This window comes from Artibeus jamaicensis, unplaced genomic scaffold (assembly GCF_021234435.1).
Source record: "Artibeus jamaicensis isolate MK-2021 breed Jamaican fruit bat unplaced genomic scaffold, CSHL_Jam_final scaffold_461, whole genome shotgun sequence".
Lineage (NCBI taxonomy): Eukaryota > Metazoa > Chordata > Mammalia > Chiroptera > Phyllostomidae > Artibeus > Artibeus jamaicensis.
In genome coordinates this window covers 15067672-15082079 of record NW_026522045.1, presented here as the reverse complement: position 1 = coordinate 15082079, position 14408 = coordinate 15067672, and positions in this window count along the sequence as shown.

The following is a 14408-nucleotide window of genomic DNA, read 5'->3' as shown; positions in this document are numbered from 1 at the left end:
AGATATAGAATTCAAAATAATGGTTATAAAGATGCTCAAGGAACTCACAGACAACTACAAGGAACTGAGTGAGAACTACAACAATATGAAAAGGAAATAGAAACCATAAACAAAAACCAGGAAGAAATGAACAATAAAATCTCAGAAATAAAACAAAAAAACCTTTTATATTCCTTGCTCAAGGGAATAAACAAATGGGATCTCATCAAAATAAAAAGCTTCTATGTGGCTAAAGAAAACAGTATTAAATTAGCAAGACAACCAAATGTATGGGAAAATATATTTGCCAACGATACCACAGACAAAGGTTTAATTTCCAAAATATACAAAGAACTTACAAGAGTCCACTCTAAGAAGACAACCAACCCAATTAAAAAATGGGAAAAGGACTTGAACAGGCACTTCTCCAAAAAGGACATATAGAGGATCCAGAGACACATAAAAAGATGCTCAATATCTCTAGCCATCAGAGAGATACAAATTAAAACCACAATGAGATACCACTTTACACCAGTCAGGATGGCTATCATAAACAAAGCAACAAACAACAAGTCTTGGAGAGGTTGTGGGAAAAAGGGGACCTTAGTTCACTGTTGGTGGGATGGCAGGCTGGTGCAACCATTATGGAAAACAGTACAGAATTTTCTCAGAAAAATAAAAATCGACCTGCCTTTTGACCCAGCAATTCCACTGCTAGGATTATATCCTAAGAATCCTAAAACATCAATTTCAAAGAACCTATGCACCACAATGTTCATAGCAGCACATTTTACAATAGCCAAGAGTTGGAAGCAACCCAGGTGCCTGTCAGTAAATGGATGGATCAAAAAATTGTGGTACATATACACAATGGAATTCTATGCATCAGAGAGAAAGAAGGAGCTACTACCTTTTGCAACAACATGGATGGAACTGGAAAGCATTATGCTGAGTGAAATAGGGCAGGTGCTGAAAGACAAATACCATACGATCTCACCTTTAACAGGAAGCTAAACAACAAAACAAACAAGCAAGCAGAAAAAAAACAAAGACACTGAAATAGAGAACAAGGGTACAGTTACCAGAGGGGAGAGGGAAGGGAAGTTATGGGGAAAAAGGGGGAGGGATTTGGAGGAACAAATAGGAAGGACACAGGGACGAGAACTAAGGGGGGGTGGAAATGGGAGGGAGGTAAGGAGCAAGGGGTGGGGAGGCTGGGATGGGAGAAATAGACAGAACACTGTACTTGAAAAATAAGTAAATAAAATTTAAAAAATGTGATATTAAATACAGAATTCTGAAAAAAAGAAAAAAGAGAGAAAGAAACCACACACACCAGAAGGAATTACAAGCAGGCTGGATGAAGCAGAGGATCAAACCAGAGAGCTGGAGGACAAGGTAGAAAAAAATTTCCTGAGACAGCAAGAAAAGGAAGAAAGACTCAGAAATAAAGAAGGGACTTATCTAAGAAAAAGAAGATAAAAAATATGAACAGTGAAAGGACAGCAAACTCACAATTATTAACAACCATACCTAAAACAAAAGCAATCTAAGAGGACAGCTAGATCAACAGCAGAACCATAGAAATAGAAATTACATGGAGGGTTATCAACAGGGGAGTGGGAGGAGGAGAAGGGGGGAGAAGGTAATAAGTAGCATAGATGGTAGTTAGAAAATAGACAGGGGGCAGGGCAAGAATAGTATGGGAAATATAGAATCTAAAGAACTTGTGACACATGGACATAAACGAAAGGGGGGATAGTGGAGGAGGGTGTGCAGGGTAGAGGGGAATGAAGGGGGAGAATAGGACAATTGTAATGGCATAATCAATAAAATATATTTAAAAAATACACCTCATCCAAACCATAATTTTAAGAGACGGTAAAGGGTCTGATTTAAGAAAAAGAAAAAAAATGAATGAGCAAGAGAGGAACACAGGTACAAAAAAAATGGTTCTGAATAAGTACCTATCAATAATAACTTTAAAGGTAAATGGATTAAATGCTTCAATCAAAAGACATAGAATAGCTGAATGGATAAGAAGTCATGACCCACACATATGCTGCATACAAGATACCCACCTCAGAACAAAAGACCTACACAGACTGAAAGTGAAGGGCTGGAAACAAATATTCCAAGCAAATTGACAGGAAAAAAAAGCTTTGGTAGCAATACTCATATCAGAGAAAATAGACTTCAAAAAATGGGCAATAGAAAGAAACCCACAAGGTCACTTCATAATACTCAAGGGAAGAATCCATCAAGAAGACATAAACATTGTAAATATATATGCACCCAACATAGGAGCAACCAAATATATAAGGAAAATCTTGAAGGAGTTCAAAAGAGATATTGACAACAACACAATAATAGTAGGGTATTTTAGCACCCCACTGTCAAAAATGGACAGATCTTCCAAACAAAATATTAACAAAGATATTGTGTCATTGAACAATGTTCTAAATCAAATGGACTTTACGGATACATGTAGAGCCTTTCATCCCAAAGAAGCAACATACACATTGTTTTCAAATGAACATAAATCATATTCAAAGGTAGACCACATGATAAAACACAATGGAATCCTCAACAAATTGGAGAAAATAGAAATCATATCAAGCGTTTTCTCTAACCACAAGGGACTGAAAATAGAAACCAACCCTAAGGAAAAAAAAACCACTCAAAATCACAAAGACTGAATTGCATGTTGTTAAACAATGAAGGAGTCAAGAATGAGATTAAGGAAGATATCAAAAAGGGTTTGGAAAGAAACGAAAATGAAATCACAACAACCCAAAACATATGGGATGCAGCAAAGGCAGTCCTGAGAGGGAAGTTCTTAGTGATACAGGTCTACCTAAAAAGATAGAAACATTTTTAAAAAAACAACCTAACACCACACCTACAAGAACTGGAGGAACAACAATAAAGACAGCCCAGAGCAAGCAGAAGGCTCGAAATAACCCAGATCAGAGCAGAATTAAACAACATAGAGTCTAATAGAACAATTCTAAAAATCAATAAATCTAGGAGCTGGATCTTTGAAAAGATAAACAAAATCAACAAGCCTTTAAGCAGGCTCATCAAGAAAAAAAGAGAGAGGACCCAAATAAACACAGTCAGAAATAAAAGGCTAGAAATTACAACTGATACCACAGAAATACAAAGGATTGTAAGAAATTACTATGAAGAACTATATGCCAAGAAATTGGAAAACCTAGCTGAAATGGACAAATTTCTAGAAAAACATCTTCTTCCAAACTTCATTGAAGAAGAAGCAGAAAGCCCGAACAGACCAATAACAGCTGATGAAATTGAAGCAGTAATCAAAAAAAAAAAAATCCCATGACACAAAAACCCTGGATCAGATGGCTTCACAGTAGAAATTTATGAAACATGTAAGGAAGAGTTGACCCCTATCCTTCACAGACTATTTCCAATGATCTAAGAAGACAAAGTAAACCCAAAATCTTTTAAAGAAGCCAGATAAAGACACAACAAAAAAAGAAAAATTCAGGCCAATATAGCTGATGAACATAGATACTAAAGTCCTCAACAAGATATTGGAAAACCGCATCCAGCAATACATGAAAAAGATCATACACCATGATCAAATGGGATTCATTCCAGGGTTTCAAGGGTGGTACAATATTTGGAAATCAATAAACAAAATACATCATATAAACAAAAGCAAAGAAAAATCACATGATCGTACCAATAGATGCAGAAAAAATATTGGATAAGGTACAGCAGCATTTATGATAAAAACACTCAGCAAAGTGGGAATAGAGAGAGCATTGCTCAATATAATGAAGGCCATATATGAGAAATCTACAGCCAACATCATAATCAATGGGCAAAAGCTAAAAGCCTTCCCACTAAAATCAGAAACAAGACAAGGTTGTCCACTTTCAATACTTCTATGCAACATAGTACTGGAAATTATAACCATAGCAATCAGACAAGAAAAAATGCATCCAAATTGGCAAGGAGGAAGTAAATCTGTCATTGTTTGCAGATGACATCATAGTGTAGATAAAAAATCCTATAAACTCCAGCAAAAAACTGCTTGACCTAATAAATGAAATTGGCAAAACAGCGGTATACAAAGTCAATATTCAGAAATTAAAGTCATTTTTGTACACCAGCAATGAAATATCAGAAGCAGATGTCAGAAAAAAATTTTCTATATGATAAAGCAACAAGAAAAATAATGTACAAAGGGTAATCCTAGTCAAGGAGTTACAATACCTATACTGATAAAACTACACAACACTGAAGAAAGATATTAAAGAAGACATAAACAAGCTGAAGCATGTACCCCGTTCATGGCCTGGAAGAATTAACACCATCAAATTGTCTATAGTGCCCAAAGCAATTTATAGATTCAATACAATCCCCAATAAAAAAACTAATGATATATTTCTCAAATATAGAACAAACATTTCAACAATTTATATGGAACCAAAAATGACCCCCAAGTAGCCACAGTAATTTTGAGAAAGCAGAACAAAGTAGGAGGAATCAAATTACCTTATATTAAACTGTATTAAAAGGCCATTGCAATCAAAACAGCCTGGTACTGGCATAAGAACTGACACTTAGAGCAATGGAACAGAACAGACAGCTCAGAAATAAACCCAAGTCTCTATGGTCAAGTAATATTTGACAAAGGGGGCGGAAGTATAAGATGGAGTGAAAATAGCCTCTTCAACAAACGGTGTTGGGAGATGTGGACAGCTATATGTAAAAAAAGAAAAAATGAAATTTGATCACCAATTTACACCATACAGAAAAATAAATTCAAGGTGGGTAAAAGACTTAAATATAAGTTGTGACATCATGAAAGTGCTTCAGAAGAACATAGGCAGGAAAATCTCAGATATTCCATGGAGCAATATGTTCACTGATATGTCCCCTAGAGCCAGGGACATAAAGGAAAGACTAAACAAATGGAATCTCTTCAAAATAAAAAATTTCTGCATGGCTATAGAAAACAGCATTAAAATGAAAAGAGAACCAACTGTATGAGAAAACAGATTTGTCAATGATACCTCAGACAAGGGTTTGATCTCCAAAATAGATAAAGAACTCACACAACTCCACTCTAAGAAGACAAGCAACCCAATTTAAAAATGGGCAAAAGACCTGCACAGACACTTTTCCAAGGAGGACATACAGAGGGCCTAGAGACATATGAGAGAATGCTCAGCATGACTAGTCATCAGAGAGATGGAAATTAAAGCCACAATAACATACCACTTCACATTAGTAAGAATGGCCACCATAAACAAATCAACAAACAAGAAGTGTTGGAATGGGTGTGGAACAAAGAGAACCCTAGTGCACCGTTGGTGGGAATGCAGACTGTTGTAGCCACTTTGGAAAACAGTATGGAATTTCCTCACAAATCTAAAAATAGAAGTACCTTTTGGCCCCACAATTCTACTGCTGGGAGTATATCCTAGGAACCCCAAAGCACCAATCCAAAAGTACGTATGCACCCCAATGTTCATAGCAGCACAATTTACAATAGCCAAGTGCTGGAAGCAGCCTAAGTACCCATCAATAAATTAAAAGATAAAAAAAACTATGGTATATTTACACAATGGAATATTATGTAGCAGAAAGAAGGCAGTAGCTCCTATCATTTTCGACAGCATGGATGAAACTGGAGCATTATGATGAGTGAAATAAACCAGGTGGTGAAAGACAAATACCATATGATCTCACCTTTAACGGGAACCTAATCAACTAAACAAACAAACAAGGAGAATATAACCAGAGACATTGTCATGAAGATCTAACTGACAGTAAACAATGGGGAGGTGGGGGGTGATAATGGTAGAAAAAGGGGAAATGGTTTTGAGGAACAAGTATAAAGGACACATGGACAAAACAAAGGGGATGGGGTCAGGGGAAGAAGTTGGGGATGACTGGGTTGGGGATGGTGGGGGGGGATACAGATAACTGTACTTGAACAACAATAAAAAAACTTTTTAAAATGAGGCAGTTTATGTAAGTTCTCTGAAGTAGTGTAAAGATCCACTTGTAGCTTAGCTCATTAGTTCAGTAGGTGAGTTCTACCCAACAAGTTTTCAAATGGACTCCATAGGGGACTCACAGGGTAGGGTACTCTACAAATTTGCAAACAATGACACACTTTGCCAAAATATTTGAACTGCCTGAGGAATTGGTTCATCACTTCTATTTTAATCATTAAGGTTTAGAGAGAGATGTAGTTGGGAAAAGTGTTCTGTTGCTAAACACACACACACATTCACACTACTCAAGGCATTCACTGAACACACCATTATTTAAACTCATTTGTGCTCTTGCACATGATAGTTCTGCCTCGTTTAACCATAGCTCTTCTCAGTAGATTGTCACTCATTGCTTTCAGACAAAAAAATTTGCTTTCTTCTCTAAATAGTATTTTTGTATTTACCATTATTATAATGCTTCTTATGTTGTATCATAACTATATTATTAGATGTACTGGCAATTAAACTTTTGAAATTTCACTTGAGTATGTCTTCTCCATTCTCTGTACCAATACTTTAGTTCAGTTTACCATCATCTGTCAACTGAATTATTGTGACTGCATCCCTTTTGACCCTTTTCTATATACTTTTTCATACTACCACCAAGGTGACCCATCTAAGATGCTATTGCCCTAAATGATAAAGCTTATGATTCTTAGTATAGCTACCTTGTCCCTATTTTACTCTTTAGGCTTCTCTGATCATGCCCCTCCATTGAGTCACAAACTTCTGAGAGCTTCTGAGGTATAATCCACAACCAGTCCCCTTAGCTGAGAGCAAGGAAACACTGAATTAAATTAAAAAGCAGACCACTCCAGATTGGTACATGGCAGGTTTAATGAGTAAGGGAACTTAGGAGGCTTGGGCAGATGCAAGATGAGCGTTTTTTGTTTTTTTTTCATTCACTGGCCAAATTTTTAAAGTGTATGTATTTGTATATTGGGTTGGCCAAAAAGTACACTTGTTTTTTTTTTTTTCTGTATGATGGCTCCAGTAGTGCTTAGCTGTCTTTAGCTTCATTCAAAACAATTTTGCTAGATTGTATTATGACAGCTGTCATATCAACATGCATTAAAAAAACTTACCAAATTGGTGAATTTTTTGTACAGCCATTTTAATATTGATGAAAATACACAACATTTTTGGCATATTATGCTTTATTATTTCAAGAAAGGTAAAAATGCAACTGAAATGCATAAAAAGATTTGTGCAGTGTATGGAGAGGGTGTGTGACTGATCAGATTTTTCAAAAGCGGCTTGTGAAGTTTCTTGTTACTGTTGACATTTCGGCCGAATATTTTTTTTTTTTTGCTGTAGGGCTATCTCATGCACTGGCAGATGTTTAGTAGCACCTCTGGCCTCTACTCACTAGAAGCCAGTAGTGGGAGATAGCTGACATACTCAAAATATCCAAATCACTAAAGTTATTTGTGAAAATGAAAAATGTGTCTTTATTTTATGGAAAAAACTAAATGGACTTTTTGGATTTATATATGGAGAAAATATACATATATATATGGAGAAGGATATATATATCTATATATATCTATATGGAGAAAGATATATATATATGGAGGGGGAGAGAGAAAGAGAGAGGGAATACATGACAAAGGCCTTAACAGAGGTTGATCATGTACCCAGGACAATAGTGTTATACAAAATTTCTATCTCTAGCACAAGAACTGCAAGGTGAGCACATATTATAAGCATAGGAAGGGGTGGGGAGCCTGTAATTGCTTGGGTCCAGTGGAGGGTCAAACTGATGTTCACATCTTTTTTATGACCTTTTCTACACCCTAACCCTGCCTTTGAATCCTGTATTCCAGTCATGAGCAATTACTGATTATTCACCTAATAAGCCATGTTATCTCAAGATTTTGTTCCTTGTAAATGCTGCTTCTTCTACCTGAGACAGCTGTTCCTTAGTATTTAGTGAAGTTAGGTTAATTCCTGCAGCACTTTCAGACACTCACTTAAATGTCACTTCCTCCAGATAGATTTCCTGGCATGAAGGTACTTTGATTTTTCCAGCTTACCATCTATAGTTCTCCATTCTTATTTAGCATATTTCTTAGTAATTGTGTGTTTCTTCTCTAGCATAAGACTCTTTAGGTATTAAGGGAAGGGACTATGTCTTAATTATCTCTGTATCTCAATTTCAAGTACAATCCCTTATACAAAGTTGTTGTTCAATAAATATTCCCTGAATGAATGAGGGATGAATATTTGGGAAGAGTACATGTCTGGCTTAGGGTATGTAATTTACTCTGGGCGCTTAGGTCGTTCCCATGGCACTTCAGAGCATGACATAGGGAGCCAGGGTGTTTCTAGACTATGCTCGGAGTTAGCTTGGTATAATCTACACAAACTTATAGTTACTTGTACTAAAACTAGATTAAATAGAGCTTCAGAGTCTAATAGCTACTGCAATGTACACTGCAGCATAATCAGTAGCAGTAAAACAAAGACATTAGGAAAATGAGATTGCTGAAAGGCTAAGGGAAAAGGGAATCTGGGAACTATAGGGAATAAACAGTAGTCACAGCTGTTGACTCTAGGAGACAACAGAACAAGAGGAGGATAAAAAGAGCAATAGAAGGCCATTGAAAGCACACCTGTTATGGTAGGAGACAGGCCTTGGACAGTATCCGGTTACATGCCTAGGACAATTTGCCTTATTTATTTTAAACTCTGAGCAGTCAAGGGATAAAATTGGACTAAGATGGGTCATTGTTCTAACATTTCCTATTGACAATATCCTTTCTGTATTGCTGGGCAAAGAAATATATTCATAAATATATTTAAATAAATTTTTATAAATATATTTTATATTTATAAAATATAATTTTTTATATTTAACTATATATTTAAAACAAAAGCAAAGGTAATTTATCTTTAAAAATATATGTATAAAATATAAGTAATATAAAAAAGAGAATTATCGAGCTACTAATCATCTGACTCAAATGCAATCTCTCTGTTAACTTTTTCTAATATCCTCTCTTGCCACTAATTATAATTTTGAGAAATCTTATCATCCATATGTTATTATTAAAATATTTTATTTTTAACTTCCCAGATGGCTTAGATCCAGAGGAATCTAGTTTACCTAAGGACCATATTTTAAAGATTTATGAAAATAAGTGGATAGCTTAATAAAGCAAATAATGTGGACAGGCAGCCACAAATATTTACACAAAAATGGAAACATTTAGTAAAATATCTGGATTTATTTCTACATTGTGACAGAATAAAAGTTTTATTTTTATGTGAACTTTTATTATAACCATGTGCACATTGCCAAAACACTTTTTAGTTATTCATTTCTCTGTATAGATGAGATTGTTGCCGTACCAACAAGATTAACAAAGTTTGATTTATATTAATTTATACTAAGTTAGGCAGGCTTGGCAGAAAAAAGTTTCTTTAAAACTTCATTTTTCTGTTTGGTGTGTTTGCTATTAGGTAAATTGAATAATTTTGTAGCTGCCACCATCCATAGTTTCCATAGTGCCAGGTATAGTGGAATTCATTCCTTTTTTCATTCATTTGAACTAGGAATTAAGGGAAATGGTACTGAAGGATACCATTTCAAGTAGAACAGCATGTGCAGACAATTTGAGATGGTAAGGAACTTTCATGTTGGAGGATTTAAGAGAAGGTCAGAATAGTTCAAGAACAGTGGGTAAGGATAAGCATTTGGGGTTTACCTAAGAGCCATAGGAAATCACTGAAAAGTTTTCATGTTTAAGAGTGACACAATCTGATTTATGTGTTTAAAAGCTCATTAGGTGTACAGTGTACAAAATGCGATGGAGGGCAGGGAAAGGCTAGACCTAGAAGCAGTGAAATCTGTTGGTTGGCCCTAGAGTCCTGGCAATGGAGATGGAGTGAAGTGGACAGACTTGAGGAAGATATCAGAAGTAGAATCAATAGGATTTAGTGATTAATTGATGACAGATTAGACTGTAATGTTGAAGTTGACTCCTGGTTTTCTGACTTGGGAAATTGGGTGGATTGTGGTGTCCCTAACTAAAATGCAAAGCACAGAAGCACAACAGGAATTTGGGAAAGATGGTATAAATATTGAATATACTTTTGTATTGTTGAATTTTGGGTGCCTATTAGATACTACTGTAGGCAGATTTTAAGTTCAGTATGAAAATCTAGAATGGTGTCACTGGCATATAACTGAAACACTGGGGATGGTTAAAGTCATCTAAGATGTAAAGACCATATCCTGAAGAACTCCAACAAGTTTGGTTAAAAATGAAGGAACCAACAAAGATACCACAGTAGTAACCAGATAAAAAAAAGAAAAGTGGAAGAGAATGGTGTTACAAAAGTCAAGGGGACACTGTTTCAAGAAAAAGGGTGTGACATTCTAAGATGAAGACTGAAAGAGTGACACATGGAAGAGTCTTTCTATTTGGGTTCCCATGATGCCCTCACACATCTACATACATTGTATATATGGTATAAATACACTGGCAAGGAGGTTCTTCTTGATCTATAGGAATAGGGCATATGGTAAGAAATTACTCCCTTGAAACAAATAGAGCTGATGGATAAATGCCCTCAATATTTTTCCATGGGTATATGATAAACTGTCTTCCTTTCTTAGGAGAATTAGGCTTCCTATTTATGATTTATTAGCACACATATGTCCCAAACACATTTGAACTTGGCAAAAAGCATCAGATTTTTTTTCTAAGGGAGATAAAAAGTACAACCTCAGGGGGAAATGTCCACAGGGACACAGATAGTATGTCTATGTTTGTCAAGCAGTCACAGGAGAAAGATCAAAGAGCAGAAAACACTGAAAAATGATTATGAGATGAAGCTTCCTAAACTTCATGGATTTCTGGGACTATGAAGCCCTTTGAATGAAGAGTACAAGCTGTACACAAAATTTAAGTTCAATTAGGATCAGATATCAAAGATGATCTTGATTACTTCAAATTATTTCACTGGATATTGGTTGGAACAGCTTAAACTAAAAAAGAACCAGAAATGTGACTAAGATTCTGACAGATGTGACTCACAGAAAGAATTATGTGACAATACAGAAGGAAAAAATTAAAAAGAGGATGAACAGATACAAACTGCTGATGACTGACTGAATTTCACCCCAATTATTAATTCAAATAGTAGAGATATCATTTCAGGAACACAAGTCTCTTTGAATAAAAAAAATTACACATTACTTATTTTCTAAGCCTATGCTATTAATAAAAGGCTTTTGAGAGAGAAAGAGGGTGGGGAGGAAAGAAGGGAGGGAGAGAGAGAGAGAGAGATTCTGAGAAGTTGACTCTGTCTGTCTGATAGTCATTAGATAGAAGAATCATAAAGAAAACATTGGCAAGGCATCAGGCCTCCTGGAATCCATTAAATACAAAGAAGGAGAAAAATATCTAAATGTTGCTTGCAGATCAGCAAGCCATATCCAAAGATTTGAAAAGAACTGTTTAAGGGTGAGCGGATCCAGCAATAAAATTTCACAATCAGCACTCATAAAACTAACAAGAACAGAAGTTTGCTAGGTTAGAGAGCAACAGCTGTTACTACATATGTTGGATCCCATTCATTGGTCCTAATCAGAAACAAAGACCTTGGTGGTCCATTTATTCCTCATTTCTGATTTTGCCTCAGTATACGTGTCTTTCTGCAGTGCTTCTACTGGTCAGTCACTAGTCATAATTACACAGTTTTGGAACGTGTGCTCAAAATAAGGACTAATCTTCCAACCAACTTAACCACAGACTTAGAATAGAAATAAGGGCTAATCTAGTCTGAAAGATGATCATACTGACAGTCATGTCCCACCCGCACAACTCCTTTGATGGATAAATTCAATAGAACAAGAGTTGTTTATAGAATGATTTGACTTCAAAGTGTAGCCTACTTTAATGAGGAGTATCAGAGTGAAATTAGAGATCATATAGTCAAGATGCCAAGAGCAGGGAAGTCAGCTAACACAGGACAGAACAGGTTTGTACAGGAGGCATAAACAGACAAAAACATTAACTTCTGATCTTTTAGAAAATGAAGACTAGTCATTATTAATAAGACAATAAGCTTTGAACAATTAAAATAATTGTTTATTTTGTAAAAATTTCACAAAATAATCATAAACAAAAAGAAGAAAATTAAAAAAAAACACACAATACTGTCACCAGAGATAGCCACAATTAGCTCCTTGGTGTGTATCCCATAAGATCCTGTTTTATGCATACACAGTTAAATATATATGCAATTACTGCACTTTAATCAGTTTTTAATTTTGGCATAGTGACTTTTATGAACAACTTTCCATTATAATAAATATTTGCCCACAACACTACTTTAATATCTATACAATAATACATTATATGGATGCATCACAATTTATTTTACTAATCTATTATTGAACATGTATACTGTTTTTAGTTTTTAGCTGCAATGAAGAATAATACTGTGAATATCAGTGAACACATTATTTCTTTAGGAATACCTTTCCGAGACAAGTACCATATGACATCACCTATAAGTGGAACATAAACACAACAAACAAGCAAGCAAAATATAACTAGAGACATTGAAATTAAGAACAGACAGTAACCAGAGGGGAGGTGGGAGGGAATAATGGAAGAAAAAAGGGAGGGTTTTCAGGAATGTGTATAAAGGACACATGGACAAAACCAAAGAGGTTAGGATCAAGGGTAGGGAGTGGGGATGGCTGGGATGGGAGGACATAGTGAGGGGTAAATGGAGACAACTGTACTTGAACAACAACAAAAAAATGTGGAAAAAAAGAATACCTTTCTGTTGAATACCAAACTATAAAGCCAGAAACCTGAACTTTCCAATATATAGCCACTAGTCACACATGACTTGCAATGTGGCCAGTCCAAAATGAGATGTGATATATGTATTAAATACATTGAATGAAAAAATATAATGTAAAATATCTCATAAATAATCTTATATGGATTTTTTATGCTGAAATAATACTATTCTGGGTATACTGAGTTAAATAAAATATATTATTAAAATAAAAAGAATCCCTTTTTAATATCTAACATGTAAAATGAAACAGCTGCACATTTAAAGGCAAAATATTGATATAACCCTACTTCACACTAGATACTAAAATTAACTCTAAATAGATCAAAGACCTAAATATAACAGCTAGAACTATTAGAAGAATTTAGAAGAAAATATAGAGATAAAACTTCACAATCTTGGATTTGGTAATGGTTTCTTAGATATGACACCAGGAGCTCAATTAATAAAAAAACAAAAAGAAATAAAATGGACTTCATTAAAATTGAAAACTTTTCTGTATGAAAGAACAGTATCAAAAGAGTGAAAATGCAGTCCACAGAGGGAATAAACTATTTGCAAATCACATATCTGATTAGAATCTAGTATCCTGAATATATAAAGACTTCCTATAATAGAACAAAAAAAGAAAAACAACATGATTAAAATATTGGCATAGGACTTCAGCCATATGCCTAAAAAAGGTATATAGAAGTCCAATAAGCCATGAAAATATGCTCAACATTACTAACCTTTAGGGAAATTAAAATCAAAACGCAATAATATACTACTTCACACCCATTAGGATGGCTACTATAAAACGAAAACAGAAAATATTAAGTGTTGGTGAGGATGTAGAAAAATTGGGACTGTGGTTCATTCTTGATGGGAACATTAAATGGTGCAGCCACTAGGGAAAACAGTTTGGCAGTTTCCCAATAAGTTAAGCATGAAATTACCATATAACCCAGAAATCCTAGACCTAGATCAATACCCAAAAGAATTGAGAACAGGTGTTCAAACAAAAACATGTATGCCTATGTTCATAGAGGCCCTGTTCTCAAAAACCAAAATGTAGATGCAACCCAAACATCAGTGGATGAATGGGAAAACAAAATGTGGTATACCCATGCAATGGATTATCATTCAGCCATAAAAAGGAATGAAGTGCTAATGCACACAGCAATATGTATGAACCTTAAAAATGTTATGCTAAGTGAAAGAAGCCAATCACAAAAGGACATATATTATATAATCAATTTAAATAAAATATCAAGAATAAGAATATTCGAAGAGATAGAACACAGACTGGTGATGGCTAGGGCTTGAAGAAGAGGCTATTGTGGAGTGACTGCATAATGGGTAAGGTGTTTCCTTTTCGGGCAATGAAAAATTTCTGAAACTAGTTGGTTGTCATGGTTGCACTACTTTGTGAATGTACTTAATGCCACTGAATTGTACATTTAAAAATGGTTTTAATAGTAAATTTTATAGTTTTTATCACAATATAATTTTAAAAACATAATTGTAAAAATACACAGCAGTATTTCTTTTAATATCTGTCTTTAAGACATTTTATCA